At 33.8% G+C, this 12,301-nt stretch overlaps 1 protein-coding gene across 5 annotated transcripts in view; it reads right to left on the bottom strand.

The window, feature by feature from the left end:
• Positions 1-12,301, bottom strand: part of LOC117241708 (putative fatty acyl-CoA reductase CG5065) — a 46,187-nt gene that overhangs the window by 5,251 nt on the left and 28,635 nt on the right. For 2 of the 5 annotated variants that reach the window (XM_033507717.1, XM_033507718.1), the window contains exons 2-3: positions 2,652-2,896; positions 2,383-2,542 (exon numbers count right to left, since the gene is read on the bottom strand). The exons of 2 other annotated variants lie outside the window; for them this stretch is intronic. The gene's annotated coding sequence lies outside the window, so the exon portion shown is untranslated. The remainder of the gene's footprint in view (positions 1-2,382; positions 2,543-2,651; positions 2,897-12,301) is intronic. One more of the 5 variants, XM_033507721.1, reaches the window with a different exon arrangement.

Raw genomic sequence — 12,301 nt, 5'->3', positions numbered from 1 at the left:
GTCATTAATTCGCAACTGCTTATCTTCGTAGAAAGTGTTCGAAGTGGCTATCGTCGGTTTGTATTATTCGACATACACCTGGAATTTTTGAAAGACTGCGAAATTCTCTGACACGATAACTGCAATCTTGCGTGTGAACCGTGGGTGGTCATTTCGAACACCCTCTACGATGATAAACTGTCGCGGATTATTGTAATACAAAAGTGACTATGATTCTAAAACAAGGTCAGATAGGACATAGGTTCGTACGAAGACTTTTCATTGCCCTTATGTCATCTGTCCACTACCGAAACGAATCACACTTGTTACGAAACACCCTGTATAGATTTTCGGTCTTGTTCCCAACTTGCACAAGTATTAGAATATCCCAAAAGTTTCTTTCGTTTTATAAGGAAATAACGAATGAACAACATTTTTTGTTTCATATTATTTTATTGAATTGTGTGTGATTCATTTTGTTCTATTTCCGTTATTATGATTATTCAATAAAATAATATAAAACAAAAGATGTTGTGCATCTGTTGTTTCCTTATGAAACGAAAGAAACCTTTGGAACAACCTAATACTTAAATAATAATTGCAAGAAATTATATGGTCCTGTAAATGCATTACAGCACCGTTTGCGTCGCCTTCTTAATCTTTTAGGATCTTTCAGCAAGATCCTTCGCAGAGAATAGGAAGCGACACGAATAATTTGAATAAATTGAAGAAACGCTATTTTTCAAGCTCCGAGAAACGCGACTGAATCACTTGCTCCATAGCTTTAATTAATGTTTTACGCGCTACCTCTCCGTTAGAGATTAATTTTGGCTGATTTTCCTTTTCTTAATTGTAAGCAAGTTTCTTCATCCGAAAACAATCTCGTTCATTATCACAGCGCTTAATTTTTTCGTCCCGTGTTTTAATGATATTCTGGAAATATACTTCACGTAACGAGACGACGTAATCGATGTTTGCTTTCTTCTGCCTTTTGATATCCTCTTTTTCATTTTCTACAATTTAAAGGATCTCATTTTAATGATTTGTTAGTTCACCTCTCGCGATTAACATTTCTTTCATCTAGATACGCATTTAATTTAGTAACGAAAATACTCAGATAACTAGTTTTAATAATGTTCACGTCGATGACGATTTAAAACTTTACCTAGGGTTTTAGACGCTTGACTAAACTATCGATCGATCGAAGTAATAAATGGGAAGAATACGTCAGCAAAAGTATAATAATGTACCAATGTTCTACAATGCGGTAAGATAAGGTCGTTTGTATAAAAGTTTTTCTACGATAAACATCCCAATACTTTTGCGTATCGTTCTAAAGTAATTCACAATAATTAGTAATTGCAAAAGTCTCGAACAGATTGTAACCGTAACTCGGGATATCCAAAAAAGTTCAAAGTCCATTGGCAAGCTTTAGATGCGGTATATAATAATTTTCCTTAAATCACTCCACGAGGCATAGATTGTCAACAGGGAAAATGCAATCACAAGATGAACGTTAACAACGATAAGTAAAATATTATTTTGCATACTTAAACAAGAGATAAGTATTGCTTTTTTAAAGGAGAGGAAAAAAATAAAAGATATACACAGCACTTTAATTAAAATCATTCATATAGTTGCTGTAAGAACTATGTAAGCGTTATTAATAGACTGCGGATTTTTATGCGGCTAAAGCGTGTTCGAATATTCAACTTATGTGTAGAAAATATACCATATTATGTAAGGATATACGCCACATGATGCAGAATGCATATGCGCACATAATACATGTATATTATACTTATATTTACGAAATACGAATTATTATGTTCTTACGTATCGACATTTAGTTCTCACAATTTTCGTTGCAAGAATCAACGATAGTTTTTCAAGGTTCTCTGCCGTAAATTGCTATCGTTTATCTGGCCAAATGAACGTATAGATCGAAAGAGATCGTCACAAAGCGTAATTGAAATGTACATATTTAAATCTGATTTTTTCCGGTCCTTTCACGGACGTGTCTATGCCTCAGAATCTTTGAAATCTTCGATACTGCATCCGTGTCCAAGATTTTTCTTCCGAATATGATTAAACTCTTCTCTTATTTCTTGTTTCAGTGACATAAATCACTGTGTAGAATTAATTCTTATCTGATTCTTACCGTTGTGTACACTTGCTCAAGGTACTATGAATATAGATTCAGATTATAAACGGTTATATTTGATATTAACTGATAAGCCGATTGCACGACGATTATTATACCAAGGTATCGTGAATCACATTCATGAATCATACATTGCCGCAGATAAAACTCGATTTAGAAAGAAATATGCAAATCGTGATAACTCGATATACAGAATCTATGTATCTGCATAAAAATGCGCAGTCTAATTTAACGCTTACACGTAATTAGTTAGAAATTAGTAGTTTCGATATCGGGTAACGCGTTAATCGAATAAAACCGTCCTTCTTTTCGATTCTCGTCATTCGCTCGATTCTTCGGCAGAAGAGAGGCAACGTAGGCGGTCGATCGGTGTCTCTGCCAGTCTACAGGTTTCACAGTCTATAAATAAAACAACGTGGACTATTTTTGCGTCTTTTAGTCGCCACTTTCATTCTGAGAGCGCGATCCGAAAAGAAGAAGTGGGAGATGGAGATCGCTGGAAACTGACCTTACACCTTCCTACGAATCGACGAGCACGTACACGGAATCACGTAGGCCCTAGTTCGAATAATATTTCGCACGAGTATCTTCGTCGAACAGTCTCTTGCCCACGTTTTGCCCGATATAAATATTGTTTTTCAGCATTCCGAGCAAATCCGCTGATTGTAAGCTTCCTTACGATTGGTAAGTCTCCCGTACGTAACTTCCCAGTTTCTCGAAATTTTCCTCTCTCTCTTCTTTCGTTCCTTCACCCTGCAATCGATCGAATTGTTCATCTTCTTTTGCGTCCTCACGGCGTTCAAAAGAACATCGTTTTACAGAGTTGTTCATAATAGCGTTATTCAGCTAGTCGTTTCTTTTTTAAATGTGTCGGTACACCTGTCGTAATTAGCAAAGATATGAATATTTATTCATTAGATGCATATATAGTTTGCCTTATTCGACAAAGAGTAAAACTGAATTGTATCTAACGTCGGCATAGGGTTTTCCACAGTTCAGCAATCGACATCTTGATTAGTATATACCATGATTTTTATAAGTTGTAATAAAAGTAGGAAGTATAAAGAGAGAACAGTACCTTGACCTCTAGCGTCGTCTTTAATTTTACGCCGTTGAAATGTTATACATGGTTAACTTGGAAAAAATGCCAAGATACGTGAAAGTATGATGGATGAGTATTAACGCGTATGATAAGGAGCAAAATTAAAATCAGCTTCCTTGAGTAATAAATTCAATCTTTTATTAATTTCTTTATTGAAATGGGATATTAACAAGCAATGATTACGTTGATGATTGATGATAAACCTATTCTTGTTTTGCAGCATGATAACCTCGTCTTATAGCATAATAAATTTGTTACAGTTGCTTTCGTATCTTTGGCATTTTTCGTTTCACCGTTACGCCCAAGAAAATGGATAACGGAATATCTGAATAAAGTGTTCGCAGAAGTGATAATTTACGAATGTCACATATTGTATAGATTCCGATATCTGTTTGATATGTGTCATTCGACGCGTGTAATATTCTCTAATATAAGAGTAAATTGTAAATATCGTTGAACGAAAGCTCTTATTTGTCATGATGAAACCGCGAAGCGATCATTTATTGCCTTGCATCTGGTCGTGATTATTCATACACGCGATATCGGTTTCCATTGAATGCACGTTTTATCGATGCATCGATGTTTTTTTCTTTCACGAAAATTTTATCTCCTACCAATTCATCGACAAATAAATCAGAGCATCGCATGGAAAATGAAATATTTACTTTATTATTTACTTATTAAATATTTATTTATCGAAGAACGCGCGATACCGGAGACTACAAATATTCCGTGTTTGTATTTAAAAAGCTATTAAAAAAAGCTTTTCTACTTTTCTTTAATAACGCCTCGAGGGAAATACGCGCGAATGACTGATCTCGATCTAAATTTTATTCATCGCGGAGGCATAGGGAAAAAGAATCGACGAAGAACTGAAGTTTTTCAAAGCAAAGTGCGAATTTTCGGGCATTTAATGGAGAGCTAAAGTTGCAAATATGTACGTTGTACGGGCAAAAATGTAAAAGATATTTCGAAGATGAAACAAAGTGAAAGTTGGAAGTGAAACGAAGATCTGCACAAGTTTCGTTTCTTCAATTCGTCCCTTCGCTTTTGAGGATTTCTCAATTCCGTTGCCCAGAAACGTATTATTACTGTTTCACCCCGTGTAAATAATAGTAAATTTCAATGAGAATTTTAAAGAATAATTTCTAATTAAAGAATAAGTTTACAATGTCGTTGCATTTTCTATTTTTCAATCTATAGAGTTGTCTAGTCAATTTATAAAATCACGAATCCCCATAAATATCTATATGAATCATATATCATCGATGCGTATCTATATGCATCGAATAATTAATTGCTTCAAATAATGATCACGCTGTTTTTCTATGAATATTTCTTCCTTGCTATCTTCTACTGTTTCACAACATCGACCACTTGCATGGCAAAAAGTGTTATAAAAATAAACGAAAGCAGATACTTTAAATGAACTCCCCAATTTATATCCATAGAGCAAATAGTCGACGTAACACCAACGCGTCGATTTCATTAAAACGCGTGAGAATCTCGAATTTGGCACGACGACACATTATTGGAACACGAGTCTCGTTTCGAGGACACGTATCCTTGAAAGCAATTATTCCACGTAGCAGTCGAGTTGATTAAACCTCCATTATATTCAACACTAGACCACACCTGTGGTTTAATTATTGGTAATTAACGCGACTTAAATTCGATTAGACTTACATTGGATAGTTGGGAATTTAATTTCATTAGCCTTTTCAAGACGAACCTTTCGTTTAAATTCTGCTACTTAGATGTTTATCTAGTAATTGCTTCACGCTTTTTATTTTAATTTCTTCGAACTTTGGATAATTTTGGAACCTTTAGAGAACCAGACAAGAAATAGCGACGGAAAATATATTAAACAAATAAATTCATTTAGAATTTCCTTCTCGTAATTGTAATATTAAATTCAACGAAATTCGATAACGCCAATTACAATAAAATACCAGAAGAAATATCGCGCTAAAATTCGCGCTCCGTCATTTCTTCTTCTTTTCTTCCTTTCGTTTTTCTTTTGCAGGGAAGGAAGAATAACGTGGATATCTAACAAGCTATGTCATTCTCGTCATCAAGTAAACTCGGAGATCGGAGCCCATCGATAATTCGAAATTCCTAACACGGCTCGATGCTTTTGATTCGCGCATGGATTCAGAAGATGTTTCTTATGAATCCGATAGGATCGTCTGGCTTCGAAGTTTCACATGGATCTAGGACAGGTCTTCGACCTTTTACAGACAATGGATCGAAGTTAACATCTGTGGCTCCATTATATTCGACTTTCGTCCTATTACTCGAGTGACCAATCAAACGACGATCAACTTCAGGACTTTGAGAAATCTTCAACTCGGTCGAAATTGTTCGCGCGTAGAATATCCATCTTTACAGTCTGAGGATTATTCGCGATTGCAGCGTCGCGACAGTAATATATTTGTTAACGGAACTTGCTCTATGGGTACGCCTCGTATTATGTGTATATGTCGTCGAACGAACGCAAACGTAATGGATGACGTAACACGGAATCGTTTTTTCAAGATTCGCATGTAACGTGTCTTGAGAAAAGTGTAAAGTCATTGCGTTCTAATCTGGAGACGACGATTATCAGAGAAGGCAGTCGAGAGGCGTCGTGACGTAGGTTACTCTCGCGCGTCGACGTCGATCTGCTTTCTGCGTTACCTAATCGCTCCTTGTCCTACTTCAATGTTTGTTTTTTCGAGCGCATTGGCCGCGGAAAAAACATTAGCGGCCGCGCTTAAAATAGCCATTTTACATGAAATCTGGTAACATTGGGAACCGAGTGATTTTGCGATCGAGCTTCGGTGCTCGAGTGCCATCATTCTGACCTTATGTCTGCTTCGAAATTATGGTGTTCTTTGATATCATTTTCTACCTCATTTCGCATAATAAAGGCTGGCAATTATATAATTAAAAAATGACAAAAACTAGTTATAATGAAAATATAACAGCTGGTATTATACAGTTGCTCGCGAACGTATTCAAAACTTGTAGAAATCTTTTATGAATATATTAGGTACGTGTGTGAAGTGTACACGGGATGAAAGGGGAATGTCAATTTTAACGAATTTTGGGTAAAATTCGAATAAAAATTTTCCTGAAGTTTACCGTGGTTGTAAGAAATTATATTGTGTATAACGTACTTTTCATTTTTTACAGTTTAATGTGTCGTGTGTTACTTAAAATTGTAAGTGAAAGTTGAAGATGATGCGGAATGAAACGTGGAATAGAATGCTTCATTTTAATATAATGAGAAAATATAAAGTTGAGACATTGCATACTGAAAAATAAATTTCCGTTTTTTGAGAAACGCTAGAATTTGACATTTTCCATTTTTCCTGTCGTTTTTTCATATATATAATATAACATAAATTTCAGGATATATAATACAATATAGATAAATATAAATAATATAAATAAAAAACTATATAGAATATCTTGAAATTTTATTAGCACTGTAATGAGTCTTGCCTGTCGTATCTCTTCTACATAAATACGTTTTATTCTGAGAGGATTGAAAGTGTAAATAATTGTTAATTCTTCTTTCGTAATTTATCTATTTATACATCAGGTGCAAAATTTCTCGAGGAAAATAATTTTCAGATATAAGGGAAATAAAGAAAAATGAACAATCAGAGGAGAATTACGTTTCTCATGTAATAAATTTCTTGGTATTCTGATTCAGTCTAGATTGCACGATTATCAAAATCACGTGCACGACATATTTAATTTTGAATATTTGGATAATTAATAGACACTTAAGCACATAAATTCTTGTTACGACATCGTGGTGTAACTAAACGTAATCGATTACATAATATGTAAAACGATAAGGATCATCACATGTTACGTATCATAGAAATGGAAGAACGTGTGTATTTCACACGTCGTTAATTACGTATGTGTAACAGTTTTTTAATTACGTATAATTTTAAGCAGAAGTACATTCGCATACACTTTACATTACGAGTTACTGTTAAGTAGACAACCGATTCTTTAATCAAACATTTCTGTCATTGGTAATATTTGTATTTTGCATACGAATGACGTTCTATCATTTTTTATTATTTTACAATTACCTACGCAGAAGATAAAGAATAGATGAGAAATGTAATCAGAGATCTTTAATGTACCATGTCAATTACTCTTACAAGATTAATCGATTATCCTTGGAGAATCATACAAATGAGTCTTATTTAGAATTATTTGTTGGTTACAAGCGTTATATGAAATCTATGTTGACGAGATGTTCCATTTTACTATATTCCTTCGATAAATCGAAAAAACAACAAGCGTTGCAGCTATTATTGTAAATATTAAACATAGCGATATACATGGACCTATTTAACATTTTATCTGCAACGCTGGGGGTTATTCTATTTAATCAAATAAACATGCACTCCGACTTCTTTGTATCATTCGTGTGATAATTCAGTTATGATAACGTCGGTGTAAATAAATAAACAATAGAGTCTAGATGATAAATCTCGCTCTATTTGCAAATTTGCACGCTTTTCCTTTTATTTTGTCATTTTCTTCTCGCGCGATGTCAACATAAATGGTTACTTTCAATTTCTTCCTCGACGACTGTTCTGTCATTTAGATTTTTGTGCATTAACAGGAAATTTGAAGATATTGCGATTATGTTTTCGGTATGTTGTTTTTCGCCTATTTGAGCGTTACGTGTCGTAAAAGGAGTTATTATAATAAAAGTTGCGGTGTAAAGGCAATCGTGCTATTATGTACGATTTAGCGAACATTTATACGTTTATGGGTTTACCAAGTTAAATAAACGAGTGTGGAGAATTTTCTTTTTTCATGAGAAACTTTATTGCTCCTTCCTATTCATCTTTTTATTACTATTGTTCGTTAGAATCGAATGCCTCTACGACTTTCATTTTCGTGATCTCTGTAAGTGATTTATAAGTCTGAGATCGCCGAGTAGTTTTGGAGCAGGATTCGTTGATAATAAAAAGCTGAGTATCTGATATACAGGATGGTCTAAAAATCAGTCCCGAAAGTTCTCACGCACTTCCTACAATCAGACAACGAAATGTTGATCAGTTTTCAACCAGTTACATATCGCAATATTAAGAATTCCAAAAAAGATTTTGACGAAATACATTTTCTTCGTATCTCCTTTATAAAATATTCCTAATTTTTTAGTATAATTAATTTCTTCTTATTTTATTTAAATTTTATTCAACGTGTCGTCAATGACATTTACTGACAACCGCTAGAATGGATCGATGTATGCGTATTATTAACAGAACGTGAGTGAATCAGGTTGCTAAGTACAACATAGAAAAATACATTGAAGCTCGACATGTGACAAGATGCTCTCTATCTTTATATACAAAATATTTCAGCTACATATATAAAGTAGTGCCCTATATTCTAGCGGAATATTAATTATTATATATAACAATATTTGTATATCAATCGCTGCTTTAGCACCAATTAGAAATATGTATCTCCCATTCTTACCTTGTTCACTAATAATCTTAGAAAGCGCATGTGTCTTTAAACACTCAATAAAAAAAAAAAAGAATTCGCGTGTATTATCGCTAAAACATATTTATATTGTCGTGTAAGCCGCAATTCTCAGATACTTCACTTCAAACACTTCACACACTTTAATCGTTTAATACCTTTAATCCATCGCTTCCTAATCTCAATGAATTATAGCTTTTGACAACAATCTCTTCCAATCTCGTTACGCAATTTAATATCGCTCTCGTATATCATTCAACACAGCTGTCAACATCAAGTGCAATCTGATGCAATTTATTTAGTTGTTTTACTCAATTTTGTACATCATTGCAACATACCCATCTCGTTACGTCAGAATACCTTTAAGTATTTTTATACTGCTCAGAAACAATCCAACATTTTCAAACATTTTATCAGTTTGAAAATCGCCAATTTGATCTATCACACCTATTAGCAACACCTGTTACATACTGAAAATGGCCATTCTGCTATACAGTAATTTTTACACGTACAGGATGACGAGAGGAAGAATATGGGATCATTAAGATTGCAATTTTAGTATTAAACAATGTTCGTCAATACAACGAAAACATACACGTTAAAAATACACCATGATGGATACTTGTCTGAACGCACAATATTATATCTATATAATAATGTTTTGCACATTACAACGTCAGTTTCTGAGTAAGACCGGTAGCTTCCACGTCATGTGACGCCAAAGTAGTCACGTATGCCGAGAAATAACACGCTGTTGTTTGTTGATACGACGTGTTAACGAGCCTACGTATTCTTACACGTCGATACTGCTAAAACTGTGACGCCTTTGTGCGTGCAGCGTGTCACTATGGCGGTTCACGCTGTTTCACGAGGATGGTATATTCGTGAATTTCCAGAAAACGGGAAAACACGAAAGTAAAAATAGGCTGGTTATTTTGATACAAAATAAGGGTAAAAGGTCCAGATTTTATTTTCTATTAAAGATCACTGTGAAGCGAATATGTAAATATTATCCAAAGATATAAATTCGTAAAGTCGAGTTTTAGTTCAAACATTATAATTCTTCCCCTTGTATTTTGGTTTTTTTAATTAAGTCGTTTCTTACACACATTGTAGGAAGTAATTGGCCGTTTCGTAGCGAGCTGTCAATATTTTGCGATATTTTGCACTATAATTTTTCGATGGCTTTGATTGAACCGTCGATTTTAACGTTTGAGTTTGTGTTCCGTTTAGCAGTCAATTTTCCAACGAGGATACCACGTGCGCCAATAACAGGCCATCAACATTTTCGAATTCCTTCACAGAGCACGCCTACGAACATTTTCATATCGAACAGTGGCGAGTTCCAATACGATGTTTCACATCTTTTATTAAAGTTTTCTAGGAATTCAGCAACTCCAAATGTACTTTTCATTCAACGTATCGAATCTTATTGTTTCATATTTTTTATTTACATCTAGAAAGACGTCAATCGAGGAGGAATTCTCTTGTAGAATGTTAATCAATGTCCAAATACAGAACAGATATTTTAACAATTTGTACTGAAACAATTGCATTCAAATTGCACACAAATTTGAATTCAGAAATGGATTAATGTCGTTTGAAATTTCCGTTTCAATAAACAGCGTCATATCGTTGAAGCGATCTGGAATCACTTGACAGAGGCATGATAGGAAAAAATAACGCTACGAATTTCGAACTAAAGTGCCGTCTGACTTTTATCTAAGTCGAATGAATAACGATTGCATATTCCCTAGTTATATCTAGTATACGTCTAATGAAATATTTCTAATTATAAATCAATTGTTAGATAATAGGTATTATAATTTGATGAAGATTGGTGGTGTACCAAAGATCAAAGAAATTAGTCCAGATATAGTTGGAACTGAATTATTTTGGACAGTGAATAATTTGAAGCAAAGCAGATATATATATATATATATGTGTGTGTGTATATTTTACGTAATTACTATCTTCTATATTTTTTCTAGTAGCTTATCAATCGACGTTCCCACGGATAACTGACCGAGTCGAATGAGTAAGACGTGACAAGTATGGATATTGTGTAAGAAACAAGAATTTTTAACCTAAGAAATTTCCATGGTCGTGATTTCCTGAAAAATTCCGATCAATTAGGATTCATCATTCTAAGGAATCATTTGGAGATTGAGTAAAACTCGAAGATTGAAAAATTATGTTCTCTTATTGACGGAATTTTCCAAATTACTTCCCCATTGATCCGAAAGAAATTCAAGTTCCAAATGGATGAGAATCGTTTCTTTCGATTTTTGGAAAGTAATCCGAAGATACCACAAAATTTGAAGATTGGAAAATTGTTCCCTTGCGATGAGAAAAATTCAATAGGATCTTCCAGAGTCAATGACAAGATAGGAGAAAAAGATCGTATATGGTTGAAATGTTGCATTGAAGGGGAAACTACGTTGACTATTTCAACGTTGTAAAGTCGATCGGAAACTTTTAAATGGAATAACTTCGCATTCCGGATGAGTGTCGGTCGACGAGCATAACTTTTCCGAGGCATTCCTCCTGTAAAATTCCAATGTACGAGACACTAGCCGCTACTATTGTTTTCAATATGTTAGTTGTGACAACTGTCTAATACGAAACTTGAACAATAGTTATAATATGACGATTTTATTTCAACAATTTCCGGAAGTACTTGAGAAATGAAGATATACCGCATAAGAAAAATGTGGATAACGTAAATTGTCTCAGTGAAACTCTTGTACGTCATCATAGTAGCATGAATGATATTGATATGAAATTTTATTATCTATCAAGTATAAAAATTGTCCTAAGATGATTGAATTAGAAGATAAAGTTAAGACTTCTACCAAATGATTAAATTTTTGAATAAGTACTATCTCGTATGGAATACCAAAGAAAATTAAGGAGAAACACACTAAACTTGTTAATAAGATATATTTCTTTCAAGAAGTTGGATCTTAATTGAAATGTTCAACTGTATCTGTCTCATTCGTCGAATATAGTATAATCTCGTTATTACCACTATGTAAAACAATCCTCTATCTAAATTCCATTTATCTAATTAGATATGAAAGTATAAATTTGCCTAAATTTATTCTAGTGATGACGTTACAAACATTGTTGCTCAGCATTCATCGCAGAATACCTACAATTATTCATACTTTTGTATTAAAAAGACATGTGCACAAAAATATCGTCTTTTGGAAAATTAAACGCCAATCACGTATATAAGCAGATAATAAAATCAAGGAATTCCCTAATGGCGATTAACTTACTTTGTAAATGTTCACTTAACGATCATCGACAATAGATTTCTTCTGGCAAGAATTACTATGTGCATGATTCATTGAATACAATGGACAAATGAAATTTCCAAACGTAGCCAAACTTATCTCGAATCTATCAGATATTCCTGATATATGCTGTTATAGGCAACGTATAATGATAGCGAACGTATTAAACATCTGTGACGGGAAGTAAACAGGTAATAACCTGAAGAAAAATAAGAAAAACGAAGTATGTGTAGCAATTGCTTA

Source organism: Bombus vosnesenskii, unplaced genomic scaffold (genome assembly GCF_011952255.1).
Source record: "Bombus vosnesenskii isolate JDL3184/JDL3185 unplaced genomic scaffold, Bvos_JDL3184-5_v1.1 scf7180000016261, whole genome shotgun sequence".
In the NCBI taxonomy this organism is placed as follows: domain Eukaryota; kingdom Metazoa; phylum Arthropoda; class Insecta; order Hymenoptera; family Apidae; genus Bombus; species Bombus vosnesenskii.
This window is presented reverse-complemented; position numbering and strand designations above follow the sequence as displayed.